Raw genomic sequence first — 16,577 nt, forward strand, 5'->3', positions numbered from 1 at the left:
AGAAAAACTATCGACATTAGTAAATAACTTTTTTTATTTATAACATAAATAAACGTCGTCATTCTCTGTGGTTGCATTGATCAGCATCTCTTAAATTGTATTTCAAGTCGTTTATCGTCGTAATCATTTTATCCAGGGAAATCTGTGATTTCCCTAAGAGCTGATCAACGACTCAAGTCGTTAAAATGCGAGGATAAACTTCAGAGGTGTAATAAAAAGGATGTACATACCTGTGCATCGCCTAGTCCACTGATAAAGTGTACAGACGGATAAATTCAATCGCTGTAGGACGCTGAAGCTCTGGTGACGTCACATGGCTGTTAGTCCAAGTGGACAAATCTTCCAATCTCGCACCGCGTTTATTACTGTAGCTCTCACTGAAACCCGCGCCGGTTGCCTTTCGCACTTCTTAAAATAAAAACTGGGCAGTCTTTGATCTGAAATTGACATAATCAAACTTTCCTACCAGTACCATTGTTTTCATTGTCGTTTAAATTGGATTACCCCGTAACTCATTCGGAAGGATAATTCCATATTAAATGCTTCTCAGAAGATGAGCCGCATTTGTGAAGTGAAGATAGTAAAACAAGCGGAGCTCAATGCAATTAAAGGTAGGCTCTCATTGCCCAGGCATATTAAGCTTGTCCTACAGAATAGTTTGATGTAGTTTTCACTTTTAGAAATAATTGTGACTGCTCTATCTTCATTCTAAACAGCGTTTTACGCATCCATGAGGAATTCCATTGGAAGAGTTTGTTGCCAGCTCAAAAATGTTGGCCCTAAATTATTAATGTCATAAGGATGGCACCTTTGCAAAAGCTAATTTTTTACCTTAAAAGCACGTTTTATGTAAAATAATTATTGTGTTCCAGCTGCGCTTGAACATATTTAAATTACATGTAGCCTATAGTGCACACAAGTAGCCTATTTGCTAAATGTGAAATCAATCACAGTTTTAATCTCATGTAATGTAGTTATATCCTACAATGTTTCGTAAAGAGCGGTGACTCGCAAGATTATGGACCGACATATGGATTATTCTTTACAAATTAGCAGTCTAGTCATGCAGGGTTTACCACCAATTAGGTTTAAAATTTGATGTATGTACAGGGTCAGCTCCAAGGGGGGTGCATTGACGGGCAATGCCCCACCAAATGGAATACTGTGCCATAGCTGTAGTTTCTATGAGAGCAATACACAAAATGTGTCCTTATGGAAACCAAATGCCCCCCCCATCCAATTCATTCTGGAGCCAAGCCTGTGTCTGTTTGGGAGCTATTTTTTTTTACAAATAACCTCTATTTAAATCTTCATTTACAACTACTTCAATAGCCACATTATGTATTGCAGACTATTTCTGTTCTGTTTTCAATTTTAGTTATTCACATAGGTTAGTGCACCAGTTAAAACAGAGTTTTCCCTGCATTTCACAGACTAGGTCTATGTGGTTTTAAACTATGTGACAGAACTTTTTAGAACTGAATTGAATGTTGAAGTTACATCTTAGATGGAAGAATCATGACACCTTGTAAAAACTATGTACTACCTTTTTAAAAACAAGACTTCTTTAGAAATAGGAATTAAATATTGAAGTCATATTTATGCTTGAAACATTAAAGTACATGAAACACATTATAGCCTGTAGAGCATGCAGATTATCTTCAGACTCTCCAGACATTCATTCATTAACATACTGCACAAAGATCTAAGGCCATTATCTAAATTCCCCATGACAGGTGCTTATGTATGTATCATCTATCTGTAACATCTAAGTACAGAGCCTCTGCAGCTGGCACAGACAAGGGAGCTGGGCTTCTGTGATTCACCTTCACTATGCCTATATTGAGCAGCACAAATGGACAGAGGCCCCATCCGGTCAAAACCTTAAGCCTTTGCCTCATTAGGTTAGCTATTTTCTGGTCAAACCCATTACAGGCAACTACCCTGACCTAATGTATGGCCACTGTGACACATTTGCGGCTCTGACTACGCAGGCGGACTCTTCAGTTGAACATTCGCCTGATGTATGTGTATGATCGCTATGAATTATTTATGGGAAGGTAAGTGTAGTTTAGAATGGCAATACATTTCTCCATCTGAACCTAGTGCATACAATGTGCGATTTCAATAAAAACATCTCGTTTTACGACCAGTTTCAGCCCCAGAAAAAAACGACATGCCTCATTGTTTGCCTCCTCATCCCAAACCTGCCCCCCTGTGTCTGTCTGCCCCCCCAACCTGCACCCTAAGTTCCTCTGTACACCCTCTCTCCTTCTCCATCTGGTTCCTCCATACAATGTTTCTATGTTAGCCGTGCCCAAGAGGAGAATATTGTCTTGCACATTCAGTTATGGAAGCATATTTATTCAAAGCTGTCTCCATTTGGGTCTAGTTCAGGAACAACCCCAGGGAGGTTATAAGGAGAAACGCAGACCCCTCATTAGCACAGGGCTGAGGGTTCAGGCCATGTTGTGACAGTGAATTGGAGATAAGTAAATCTCAGTGCATTGCTGCTGGTGAGATATTCCCAGGCTATCTGTTGTGGGGCAGTTTCTGCCTGTTCTTGATGCTGCACCATTTTAAGCCTTTATTGTCGTCCCAGGAGTGTAAAAAAAAGTGTGGCGTGTTGTCAGATTGTGGATATATCTCTTCATGGCACAGGCATACAGTATGGAACCGATTCCCTTTGTAAAGGATTGTGGAATGTGTCCAACTTAGATTTGGTAACACGGAAGCTCAAGCTAGTGATTAGGTCATCATGGTGGTCGGAGCTCTGCATCTGTATTGCTTACACAGATATAGGATGCTGGATGAAGATAGATCTATGATCTATGTGATTGGTCAGTGACGTCTCAGATCGTTTGCATGACGACCCGATCAGCATCCTGGGTTCCACCGGCATCACTTTCAGTCACTTTTCAGACAGCCTGTTATCAGCCGGAAGATTTCCTCAAGTCAAGTCGTTCTTTTGGGAAAAGAGATGGGTTTGTATTTTGAATGAGAATTTTTTTTTGATCTTGCACGGTGACTGCTAATGTTACTTGTTCTTGAAGAAGGCACCATTGAGATGACTTGAATGTACAGTTACTTCGATAAGTATTATGATCAAATATTATGAGCACCTTTGGATAAAAGGGTTTGCTAAAGGACTAAAGTGAAAATGGAAATGGGAAATGTTGTTATACGTGTTATTACTGAATAGACATCCTCCTTGTCGAGTCGGGAATGGGAAAATGAAACCAAACTGAATATGGCTGTGGAGCAGAGGAGGAGAGAGTGTTGGCAGGGACATGCATGTGAGGCCGTTCCTCTTTACAGAGGAAAATCATTTCCTCGGTTTGCTCAGGGACCCTAGGGGAAGGTGTTGGATGTGAAAGTAAAACCCTGACCAAGATAACCGCTAATTTGTGTGGTAGGGTATTCGCTATCTGCCATTATCCAGGCTTTGAAATTGCCAGTATCATGCCTGTTTTACAATTATCATCTTCAATACTAAAACGGAATTCTTGCTGTCATTTTTTACTTTGATACTCCAGTATTAACTATTTACCATTGATAAGAGGGAGACTTTGTCATACTATTTAAAATAAGGGTTGAAAATACATTTGTCAGAACACATTGCTGGTCAAGGGTGGGGGGGGGGGGTTGAAGTGAGGTTGGATGATGTAGGGGTGAGGTGATGTGAGGGGACATTGTTGTTGCTTTTACGGCCAGGCGTTGGGACTGTCTGCTGTGCAGTAAAACAGTATCCTCAGATGCGACTTCAGATGGGACTGTGTGCGCCAAACTGCTTGTGTCACAGTGGATTAGAGAGCAGGAGAGCGACACAGCCTGTACTCTGGGATACTCTGGGTTCAAAGACGGCTTGCATGGTGGCCCCGCAGGCTCTAAGAATAGCCTCTTCTACAATGGGTTGTCAGCCTCTGTTTCCAGAGAGGAGATGCTAGAGGGATGATAAGAACTGGATACTGCTTCAGGGCTTAGCTACACTCACTCACTCACTCACTCACCCACTCAACACACACACACACACACACACACACACACACACACACGCGTGAGAAATCAGGACAAACATTTCCTGTTGCAGGAGGAAACATTTAGCCATGTCTTATTAAGTTGGTATTGACTTCCCAGTCTTAACCAGCTTTCATTTGATAGCCATTATGCCGGTCACCCTGCAAAATGAAACAAAGGAGCTGCGAGTTCATTCAATCTTACCATGTACACCTAACAGTGTGCACGCAGCAAAACCCATCTCCTCCATTTCTGATCCTAATTAATTCTCGTCGTCTTTTAGAAGCGAACACACTATAGCTATAGACATTGATGCTGCGCACAGCTCAAGTAGGCGACCTAAACACACACACACACACACACATGCAATGATGTGTTAACGTTTGCACATATGCTTGACGTTTGAACTGCGTCCAACAAATAGTTTGACGTGTCATGAATGAAGATCTTTCTCTTTGTGTATGAAGAAGCATTGTTTCAACAATGTGTCCATTGCTGTTTATTTGCTCATTTGTGTATGTGTGTGTGTGGATACCCTTGAAGTGTCAGTGTTAGTGCCCATCTTCTGGACTACATCCTAACAGGTCTCTCTCTCAGGGCAACTCCCAACATGGAAGCAGTGCTGCCAGTGAACCTTGTATCCTGGTTCCTTCCTATGATACCAGATTTGATCCAGACATTACAACATTTGTTTGGTGGAGGCTTGCCAACATCTTGCTTTGCTGAACAACGATCTGCTAGTTTTTTCTTGCAGTCTTGTGCCATGATGGCTTGGAAAAATTGATTTGACATTCCATTATTGCCCCTTCACAGTGGACAGAAATAATGATTTTTCTGCATGGAGGGCAAAAGGCATCAGCACTTTTGCTTTTCTGTTTGGTTGTGTGGGCAATTGAAAACACTAGGGAGCAACAACAACAACAAAATGAGGCAGTAATGTGTGGTCTGTTCCATAAATGCAAAATGCCGTTTTTTGTTTTTGTTTGTCTGTGTTTGCTTGGTGGGTGCATTCATGCATGCATGCATGTGTGAGTTTGTGTGTGTTTGCCTCCGAGTGAAGGAACATCTGCCATAATATATGTTCCCAGTTTAACAAACTTAATAATATAAAGAGTTATTACCACAGACAAGAACAGCACCCCTCAGGAAAGCCAAGACACAATTGTCTGTCATTTTCTCTCTGCCTCTGAGGCCCTCAATTTATTAGAGGCCATTGACTGAAGTATTATTATTGAACAAAAAGCATGAGGGTAAGCTTAAATTCTCAAAGAACTGTTCGAGGATGCAAAAGCCTAGACTTCTGTCCTTAAGCCAATCACCTTAATGACACCCCAAAAGAAATGACAGAATTATGACCCTTTGCAACAGGATTTTGGAGCAGAGAGGTTAGAGTAGAATAGCGTTTTTTCAGTGGATAACCTAAGAGAGTAGATGGATGAAAGCTTTTGGTTTTGTCTTCTTGCCATTCTCCTAGTTAGTACTTGTCCAAAGACATTCAGGTGCTCTGAAATTCGTTGATCTAAATCTGTCTGTCAAATCTGTCTATGAAATGCATAATTCATCAAAATGGGTTTGAAACTAGCATTGCAGTTTTTTTTACTTCATGCCCTCCCACAGATTCACCATTAGCTACTTTAAGGTGGGCTCTTTCTAAGGTCAGTTGGTTAGAAAAAACGATCACTCTTGAGTGCAGTGGACACCTGGTATCTCATAAAACAGTATGAAGGTAGTAGCACAGTCCATAAAATTTAATTATAGATCTCAGTACTAGATTAGCTTGGCCACCACATGCAGCCGAGCTCATGATTTGAGTCGGCCAAGCAGACGCATAATAAGATCTGTAAATTGTATAAATGTATTATCTTGATGGAAATGTACTCTGTTCTTCCGGTTAAAATGAGGAATTACACTTTCATCAATGCAGGTCTCGCTTTATTACACGTCAAAATGGACAATTACTCATTAAGTACCTGTATTACTGCTTCACTGGGAAGGTGTAGTAAGGTTTGTGTTGTTCCCCAGTTGTAATTACTGGAGGGTGGTAGACCTGACTGGAGGTCCGGGGTGGGCTTGTTGAGTGCTCCCTGTGGGTCTCACCCAGGGAGAGATTCAACCTTTGGTTCAGTTGGTTAGCAATTTCCTGTGAGCAAACATGGTGAAAGACCTGTTGCAGTGGGAGTAGCAAGTTATCGATGGGAACAAACAGATACGTTCAGACGGGATTCATCAATAACATTTGGATCACTGCACAAAGAAAGGATGAAAGACAGCAACGAGCTTTAGCTCTTCCATGAACCGCTTTGTAAACACAGGAGTAAACTGTGCCTGGCCATTTGATGTTTGTGCGGATCCACAGCACAAAAAATACCCTCCTCCCCCTCTTGCTTCATGAACAGGTCGAGGGTCAATTCTTTTGGCTTACAAACACAACCTATATTCCAGTACAGAACACAAACAATTTCAGCAACTGCTCAACTGAAAACACCCTAACCCTAGCCTCAGACTAGCCTAAAGAAAACCCAGTTCTCTCTGGACACATTTCACTTGTCTTCTTGTCCTTTGGCATACTGAACATATTTGTCTGACTTGGTACAGACACATTTCAACACACTTGGTCGTTGCTAAATGTGTCATTTTATTGGTTGTCTCATGTTGTTTATTGACAAAAGTTCAGTATGGCAGTATTCAGCAAACCTTTTGGGCATCTGACAACTGTTTATGCTAAAGGACACTGGTCTTTCATACACACTGTAGATCGTGATTATATTACAATTACTGCAATTAGTGCAATTAGATCACATTTACTGACAGCTCTACAACATCACAGACTGTCACCCAGTGTTGGAGCCTCAAACTCAGATTGGCTGTATTGTCAATGCTCCTCAAATGACAGCATCGGTCCTTCCAGGCGATAGATACAATGCCAGGTCAGCGCATGACTCAGTGAGTTTGTGTGACTGTGGTTAAGTACCACAGTGCCACCATCCATCCTCCGGGGACAGGGCTTTCTCAGATCATGGCCAGGGTAAGAAATTGTTTTTCAGGCGTTGCTGTGTACAGGGTTCAGACACTTAGCCCACACTCAAGTGGAGATTTGCCAGTGATTTATAGATTGCTCTAGTGACCTAAGATTAGCAGCCCACTCGATAGCACAGGATTATAAATGAAGGCTAAATAAAGGGTGGTAAATCATTTCAGAAAAAAAGACCCACTCGGGGCAATAAAATAGAAGCTTATCTCCTCGAACAACCTGACAGACACATAGGTTGACACATTTGACAGGCAAAACATTTGTGATGTTAACCACACAAATATGTCTGCTACCTCAAAAATGACATCACAGTGCCATGGCCAGCCGAATCATAACAGTGGTTTTGTTCTTTTTGAAGACACAAGGATTTGAACAACATCTGATTCATTTCAAGAACCATGTTCTTCTACGCATTCAAGTGTTACCTTTTAATGAATAGAGCCTTTCTGTTCTGTTTCTATGAGCAGTCGCTCCCAGTGGCTGGAGCAAAACAACATGACAAACTGCATCACGTTGAGTAGTGCTGATGTCAGGATGTTTGTGGCCCCCCCGCAGCGGCCCGGCCGGGGCCTGCAGCTGCTGCGTACACAGCAGGAGTCACTGTCCCTCCCCCAGGCGGATGGTCTACCTGCTGAAGGATCCACTGACACCCCGGCACCCACTTTTGACTGCCGTTTTCCACGAAACCTCATCCTCTTAACGCACTTCAACGACAGCTAGATTAAAGAAGTCTTTGAAACAGATGAAACGTTTCTCTGAGAGAGGTTGCCGTTTAACAGTCTGCTTATCTGAAAATCTCTCCCAGATGGGAGGGTAGGACAGTCAAGATTAGGCGACCAGGGTAGACCAGTTTAGCTTTACTGAGGTGAGGCCTCTCAAGAGCTGGGTTTTAAAGTCCTACCAATCGAATCAAAGTGCCCATAGGGCTGAACAGCTCCACAGTCCTTCTTTACTAATCTGTCTAGGGATATGCTGCCTGCTTGGATTCACTGCGATTTTCATCAGTGTGCCTGCTGATGTTAGCTGCATTTTACATGTAGATAATCCCTGAATTGGATGTCACCACAGCAGAAAAAAGAACACACACAGAAAATGGAACAGTATGACTTCAGTGTGACAATCGGAGTATGTTTTGATCAAATAGAAGACCAGGCCATGTCGCTCCCTCTGTCTTGTTGTAATTCTCGCTGCTTATCGCTGTGAGGGCAGAGTTCCAGCCTGTTGGGCTGTCATCCCTATGGACCATTCCCTGGTGACAGAGTATTCTATGGGGAGTAGCTGACCTCAACTTGGCCCTACACTCTAGTGACATCAGTGTTTAATTGCCCAGTTCCGTGTATATAGACTCTAAGCCGGAGGGACGTGTGTGCGCTTGCATCTGTGTGTGTCTGTGTCTGTATGTGTAAGTGTCTGTGTGTGTGTGTGCTTGTTTGCCTGTGTGTGTGTGTGTGTGTGTGTGTGTGTGTGTGTGTGTGGGACTGCACATCTGTTATACTGCTTAATTGTTCTCTGTTTACAGAATACATTTACATTACAGAATGTGCACAGTCATTTCTGCCGGTGTGTGCTGTCTTGACCCCTCTGCAGCTGAATCTTCCTGCACCTGTTCACCTGGGCACAGTTGTGTGTTGGGCTCCATCCTTCTGGAACAAAACACGCATCTGTCACTCTTTCACGGTATTCCAATGTATTCTAAAGACATTCGGGATGAATCACAAGAGTTTATTGTCGTGTGACACGTTTCAAAGAGTGAGAGATGGTCTCACCAATATGGTCCCCCCGGCCCGTTCTCTCCCTGGCCTTCTGTGGTGGCCGCCTGTTTCAAAGCCCTTCGACCCCCTGAGACTAGAACGTTCTCTAAGCCCTTGTTTCACTTGTATGATCATTTCACCTTCTTTTTACAGTTGTGCTCCCAGGATAGTCCCAGTCCCCAGGATGAATGGTGAAACATTACATTTACATTTAGTCATTTAGCAGACACTCTTATCCAGAGCGATTTACAGTACAGGTACATTCTCCCCGAAGCAAGTAGGGTGAAGTGTCTTGCCCAAGGACACAAGGTCATTTGGCACGGCTGGAAATCAACCAACAACCTTCTGATTAATAGCTCGACTCCGTAACCGCTCAGCCATCTGAGCCCCACATGTGTGAAACGACTGGTGATTGATTTCCAGTCGTTTTGTCCCTCGGGGGGGGGTGGGTTAGCTGACAGAGACACCGCTCCTCCCCATTGGTTCTGTTGTTCACTGTTGCAAGGCATGGTGATATCTCAGCTCCCACTTAATTCCTCCAGGAATAAATTAAGATTGAAAACTTCTGTTTGGTTGGAAGATACGAGATGGGAGACCAGTGTGTCCTCTGGCAGAAGTTTAAAACTCTCCACAGACGGAGAAGCGGAAATGTCTATCTGTCTCGCCCAATTAGAGCCCTAAAAACAAGCTGTTTAACTCTTAGCATAGCTTCATGCTCGAGTACCCTGTTTTGCTTGTGAGCTGCCTCCACATACAGATCTGGGTTTGTAAGTACCGTCTGTTCCTGGGACCCTCTATCCATGCGTGCTTAGCCCGTTCATCAGGGGGCTGTTGGTAGTGCCTGACCCCCCACAGTCATGCATGGGAGAGAAGAGGATCAGAGCGAGGGAGCCACTGGGAGCCACAGGAGCTCCACTGGCCCCCAGAGTGTCCTGGCATCCTGGATACAGTAAGTGAGCGCCAGGCCCCAGTCTGCTGGCCTGACACCGGTGTTGAGAGAGCTAGGATATTATCTCCACAAAGGAGTCATCTTCAATGTGGCCTTTAGCAGGCAGTGGGATGAGAAATGATGAGAGGGTGGAGCGGTCTGTCACTTTCAGCTAGACTCTGCTGTCAGACGAGGCTGAACAAATGAGACCCCCCTCACTGTTCCAGAAAAGAAGGAGGCCCACAGGCAAGGTTTACATAATTGTCTGAAAGCATCTTGTGTGTCTTTGTGTGTGTGTGTGAGAGAGAGAGAGAGACAGTATGCGCTAGAATACTGAAGTATACCGTAAGACAGCATACACATTGTACCGTCCTATTTTTTCGATAGGATGTCCTGCTAATCAGATCAGGAAAGATCCATTTCCTCAGAGGGGAAAACAGAGTGAAGTAACCTTGATGAGCGAGACAGGAATGAAATTAAACAAGGCGGTGACAATCGGTAATGGAGACAAATAACCCCAAACTATGTTGATGTTTCCCTGTGGAGTGAATGCAGGAAGAAGACATTTCCAGTCATCTTAACATGGAAATCTTTTTACAACTTCCTCCACAAAACAGCTTCGGCCCTCAGCTACCCTGTGGGCTGTCCCTCAAACTTGGAAATATGCATGTTCCCTGAAACCCATGAATATATCATGAATGCACAGACGTCGGTTTTAGTTGTATCTGAGCGGAGTTGAACCGCCATCACTCGGGCCTATACTGTAAACAGCAGTGAATATTTCAGAGACCGTGGTGCTTCACTGGGGTCGCCCAGGACAGTATCAGCTCATGTCACTCTTTGTCAGTTCCTGAGGTGCCCCCTACGTGCACGCGACATGTTCCCTTCCGTCCGCTTTGACACACTTGCAAACAGGCCCAGACACTGGCGCAGGCCCACAGTGCGACCTCTTAATTATTCCTGTCCTTGTTTATGTTCAGCAAGACATTTTATTCACGACAAGGCATGAGGGGGCAAACCGGGTATCCTCTGATATGATGGCAACCCTACAGCGCAAGCATCGCATTTCATAAATATTGACTTTGTGTCTTGTTATTCATATGTCCATTCTACAGGGGCATGAAGTCCTACAGTTCCAGTGGCCTGTCTTTTTTCCTTTTTTTGCCATCTGCTCACTAATCCATCTATATCTACCAGATGTACTGGTGCATGTATATGGCATGCATTTGTGTGTGTGTGTGTGTGTGTGGGTGTGCATGCTTGTGTGTGCTTCTTCCTTTGTTGGGCCCCCTATTCGTACACTGTTGTGACTCTACACAGCTCTAGTGAGCATGATCAGGTTGATCATTCTTCCCGTGTTTGTGAAACGTCCCTGGCCGCTGACGGCGCCCAAGGCTCTCACACACACACACACACGCACACACACACACCCATACACGCACACACACACGTACGCACGCACACACACACACACAAATGGCCTACGACGCATCCAGAGCAGCCGGGGAGGGCTTCTAATACAGGACCCACTATGTGAAGGAATGCTTCATTATTCAGTACAACTCATTAACATTAACTAGGTGAGGTCGGGACTTCTGTGAGCCCTCCCGGGCATACTCTCATGTTGGTGGTTGTTGTGCATGAGTGACTGGATAAGTGATAACACACAGCTGTGGCGCCACAGTTCTCCTTATATCTCTCTCTCTCTCTTTCTTCCTGTCTCTCTCTCTGTCTCTCTATTTCTTCCTGTCTCTCTCCATGTCTCTGTTTCTCTCTCTCTGTCGTCTCTGTCTCTCCTCTCTCTGTCTCACGCCATCTCTCTCGATGTACTATCTTATCTCTCTCCATCCCTCATAGAAGCAGTCTTTATGAACTTAGAGACTCCCAGTCGATATGGACTTCATTGGGTAACTGCCTTTATGGTTTTGATAAGGCTATTTGTTCGTCAAACAGCTACTTTTAGCACTGTCCATCGGTGATGTAATCTTCACCGGATAGCAGACGCATTCAGTTTGACTCATAAATGGAGGATCCACGAGATCTGCTGAACCTGCTCATCTTTTCGTTTACATTTACACATATTAATAATTTAACAGCCCAGCATGAAAAGAGCAACAATTCACCATGACAGAAGGTTGGATCTCTGACCACCCTACCCTCATCCCCACGAGCCACCTGTTCACCAGAGCATCTGAACAGTAAGACTTTATTTATATAGCACATTTCATACAAGAATTGCAGCTCAAGGTGCTTTACATAAAATCAATAAAAACAATAATACAAGTGATAAACAATTCAAACAAAAATAAAAATCCCAATAAGATCTCTGTTCAAGAGAGAAACCAACTTTAAACATGCATCTTAAAAGTAACAATAATATAATTAATAAAAGTAGGAAAACCCTTTTGAGATAAAATTACTTAAATGCTTCGGTAAAAAGGTAGGTTTTAAGCTGTCTTTTAAAAATGTCTAGAGTGTTTGCTTCCCTAATATTTATGGGTAATTTGTTCCATAGTTTTGGGGCGTAATTGACAAAGGCCGAATCACCAATCTTCTTATGACTGCTTCTGGTGACCTCTAATAGGCCTGCATTTGATGATCGCAGTGTTCTAGCTGGTGTGTAGTTTATAAAGGAGTTAGCAATGTAGCTAGGTCCTTGTCCGTGTAGAGCTTTGTATGTGAGGAAAAGGACCTTAAAGTCAATTCTGAAGGTAACAGGGAGCCAGTGTAAAGTAGCTAGGACAGGACTAATGTGTTCTCTCCTTTTAGTTTTGGTTAATAATCTAGCTGCAGAAATTTGAATGAGCTGTAGTCTTTCAGTGGTTTTTTGGGAATACCAGTGAAAAGTGCGTTACAGTAGTCCAGCCGGCTGGATATAAAAGCATGAATTAACTTCTCTGCATCATTTTGGTTTATGAATGGTCGTACCTCTGCTATATTCCTCAGGTGAAAGAAAGCTGTTTTGGTCACTTTATTAATGTGAGAGTTGAAATTCAAATCTGGGCTGTGATGGGACAACAGCGTGTGTGTATCTGTGTGTGTGTGTCTGTGTGTGTGTGTGTAAGGATGTGTCAGGGTCTGTATGTACTGTGTTTGTGTGAATAGTATGTCTGTTTGCATGGATGTGTGTGTGTGTCATACATACGTACATTGTCACGTCGTGGGATGACAACCATGTCACACGTTTTGGTGCTAGCTAATGCCACTTTGAAGAGCGTCAAAGCCACACTCACAGTCAGGAGCCGGATGTCCAAGGTGACTGGCTAAACTGCAGGCGTTGACAGGAAGTGTGTGTTTGCTGCTGCTGCTGTCATCAATGGAGGAGATGACAATGTGGGTTTGTGTCCTTTTGTGCTTCAGTCCTTGGCAGGCACACTGTGGGAATGGCACAGCTGTAACAACGGCTCTGCTGTGACTGAACATCTACTTCTCGGAGAAAGCAACGGTGTCGTGTGATTTATGGAGGTCGCATTTAAAATCACAGCAGCGTGAATCACAGCAAAGTGAATCGGCACTGGCAGTGCTTTCTGCACATCACTGTGAGCCGGTGGTCGAGTTCACTTCCTCCCCGTTTTTGAAAAGTTGTGGTTTGATTGTTGTATTTTCTTGTTTGACTATGTGGACGGGGTATAGGCTTTCCAGTCTGAAGACGAAGGGAGGTTTTACAGTCTAGCAGAATATTCTGCAGGACTGTCCGGCTTGTCCTGGCCTTCGGCACATAATGGAAGCACAAAATTCTCTCTGAATTGTTTTAGCTATGAAATACACAGAGAAAGAAACTTTGTAGTCCATAAGCGGCATTCGGAGGAGGGGGAGGTTAAAGGGAGGACAGAGGTGGATGGACAACTCCATCTACTCCATAGCACTTAAAGGATTAGGGATATTTCCTGCATACAATTTTATGAATACTGCAAGGCTGAGTCATATCAGTCAAACTAATCAGAGCTGTAAATAACCTTCTGAAATTATTTGAAGTTCGGAGCTCAACGATAGGTACGAAATGTGTTTCAAAAGTGGGATAGACAGCTGCCAGCTAATAACCTAATACTACCAGCGTGCCCAGCTGTGGATTCACAGTTCACGTTAAAACTGAGACCCACGCGCACGCACACACACACACATGCACGCACACACACACACTGAGCATCTGCTGCTAGGGAAGTGACGCTAGTGTGCCCTCACAACAGCCCGTGTAAGAGTGCATGAGCGGATGTACAGTCAACACCAGTCTCCCACTCAGTCGAAATGAATCCATTCCATACACAGGTAAATAATCATCATAATTATATAACATATATAGGGCCCCACCGCTTCCTCACGACAGCCCCCGGTGTCTAAACAGGACTATAAATAAACAAAAATCTATGTCAAAGTGCTTGGCCACTCAAACACACGAAGAGAGCTCATCATACTGTTGAGCTTCGAGCGAAGCGTTTCAAGTCCCTTTTTCGTTTTTTCAGCCTCCACCTCACACCTCTCTCAATATGACTCAATACGCTTCCAACCAACGGGAACGAGCCCTGGAGCAGTTCACCTCCGCGTCCCAGCAGCTGTGTCTGCCCAAATCCATGAGTCACACTGTGTAACGTCCTGTCTCCCACTGTGTCAAGAGTCCCCGGTGAGCTCGCAACCGCCATTTACGCTCCTGTTGACACGGCGATCCACATGCTGCTCGTCCTTTCCCGTGTTTTCTTCCTGCTGCACCGTGTCTAAAAATGTCCACTGCAGCAAGTTCGGAAGGATGGAAGTTTCAAAGCACACCTCGAGGCAACGTTGCATCCTCTAGCCCACGAACACTCACTCATCACGCCAGGGAGAGAGACAGCGAGAGAGAGGGGGGAGAGAGAGAGGCGGGGGGGGAGAGAGAGAAAGAAACCCACACACATAGGAAGTGAAGATGTCCCACTAAAACACACATTTGGGTTGTTAAACAAGAATGGGAAGTTGTGCGTAATTTTAATTGGGTTCTGTAAATATGCCGTATCCCTGCTGAGCCAGCATCTCTGGCTGCCTCAGATGAAAAGAACTGTAATCTGCTGGAGATATGGTAATGGAACCAGAGATACATTTTTGATCAAATTAAAGGGAGTGAAATTAGCGTAAATTATTCAGCACAGTCCCTGTTTAAAGTAGATTTGAGATGGTTTTACAGAACGGATGCGCTCTGATAGTCGTAACTAACATACTATCTTAAAGTTGGCCCACTGACAATACTGTTGGAGTGCTCCTTGGCGCCAAGGAGTTGAATCTTTTCCACTGACTCTTCTGCAATTAAACTCACTTCACAAAGTCTCTTGACTTAGTGTTGAGACTTATTTTACCCTGAACTCCAACCTTTCAACAAGGAAAGCTTGTCGTACCTGTAATATAAGGCTGAGGTCATTTTTAGAATACAGACTTCAGTAGGAAAATCAAGTACATGACATCTGGTCTAAATAGAAGAGCATGGTCCTAGAATACATGGCTCCAGAGACGAACCTGGAAGGTGGCTAATGATTAATCAGACAGCCCTGGCAAGTCGACCTCAGACAGTCAGTGACTCATTGAGTTTCCTCCCATCATGGTGGGATGAGAGGAGGAAGGCTGGACCTGAGTGGAGGAGAGAAGGGAGGAACGCAAGACTTGCATGAAAGGTGACAGGCTTCAGGATGCTGGCAACAGGAAGAACTGCTCTGGTTCAATCCCAAATTCGGTGTTCCTGTATTGAACCCTCCTCTGGAAACCTGGTCCCACTCATCACTCAGATTTTCGGGGGAACGTCACTCTCTCCTGTGCACCGTGCAGGCATGGCTCTGCAGCTTACAGTGCGTTGGTGTTCTGTTGGGAACGAGTTGGGAAACAGTTAGGCTTTACGTGCCATCTCATGATTTCCATGCTCTCATCTCTCGGAACGTCACCAACTTTTCTTTCAAAATAAAAGTTCCCGATACTCTGTGCTGGGTAAGGACCTCATAAATATTTCTATTCGTACCCTGGGTTATTTGAAACGCTGTCTTCACGTCGATACATTTCGAATGCAGGATCAGAGGCATGGTTGTTGAGATGACGAGTGGATGATTGAGCTCAGCATATGCTAACCCCAGCATTAAGCCCTACCAGGTCAGTGTCTGCCTGTAAGCTGAGAAGTGAGAGTGAGATGGTGTGTCTCTTCTGGGTCATGTAGAGACCAAGGGCATGGGAGCGCTGAATGAGTTATCAGTGGTGACATCGAGTTCATCACCGACTGGGAGGCTCACAGTCCCATCAGTCATCACTGCACCAGCACTTTACGATATCATCAGGGTCAGTGATACAAACCAACGCCTCTGATGCTGGTAGCGATTGATGGGTAACAGGCACATGACCACGCACACTGATGCACACATGTGCATGTAAACACACACACACGCACACTCAGATACCCGTGTCAACACGGACACGCAAACATGTGCGTGCACAGACACACACACACATAGCCACCAGGACATACCCAAGTCTGAAACACACAGGCTCTCATTGTTAATTCAATTCAATAAGACCCCGAGGGACCACTTAGTTTCTCATCAGTTTCCTTCTAAATTATCTGAGGGGGTGGTCTATTTCAAACACATTTATCGAAACCACAATGTATGTACTGCGTGCAATAATGTAAAACAGCTGGTGTCAAAGGAGAAAAATCACTAGTTTGAGAGTTTGATTGAAGCCGTTTGATTACCCGCTGATTTACAGGTGTGCGGACCAATCAGTTGCAGCGAGGTCCATTTGCTGCAGGGTAGCAATTCAACAGCTTCGGTTCCAACATCAGTAGTGGCATCTTCCAAAGATGGTGGTAAGATCAGAATCCCTGAAGGGTGAAATAGCATGAAGTTAT

General features: G+C 44.2%; 1 protein-coding gene across 1 annotated transcript in view; it reads left to right on the top strand.

The window, feature by feature from the left end:
- The first annotated feature begins 383 nt into the window (after nt 1-383).
- gcgra (glucagon receptor a) overlaps nt 384-16,577 on the top strand; it is a 30,382-nt gene continuing 14,188 nt past the window's right edge. The window contains exon 1 of the mRNA XM_062449579.1: nt 384-611. The gene's annotated coding sequence lies outside the window, so the exon portion shown is untranslated. The remainder of the gene's footprint in view (nt 612-16,577) is intronic.

This window comes from Osmerus eperlanus, chromosome 2 (assembly GCF_963692335.1).
Source record: "Osmerus eperlanus chromosome 2, fOsmEpe2.1, whole genome shotgun sequence".
In the NCBI taxonomy this organism is placed as follows: domain Eukaryota; kingdom Metazoa; phylum Chordata; class Actinopteri; order Osmeriformes; family Osmeridae; genus Osmerus; species Osmerus eperlanus.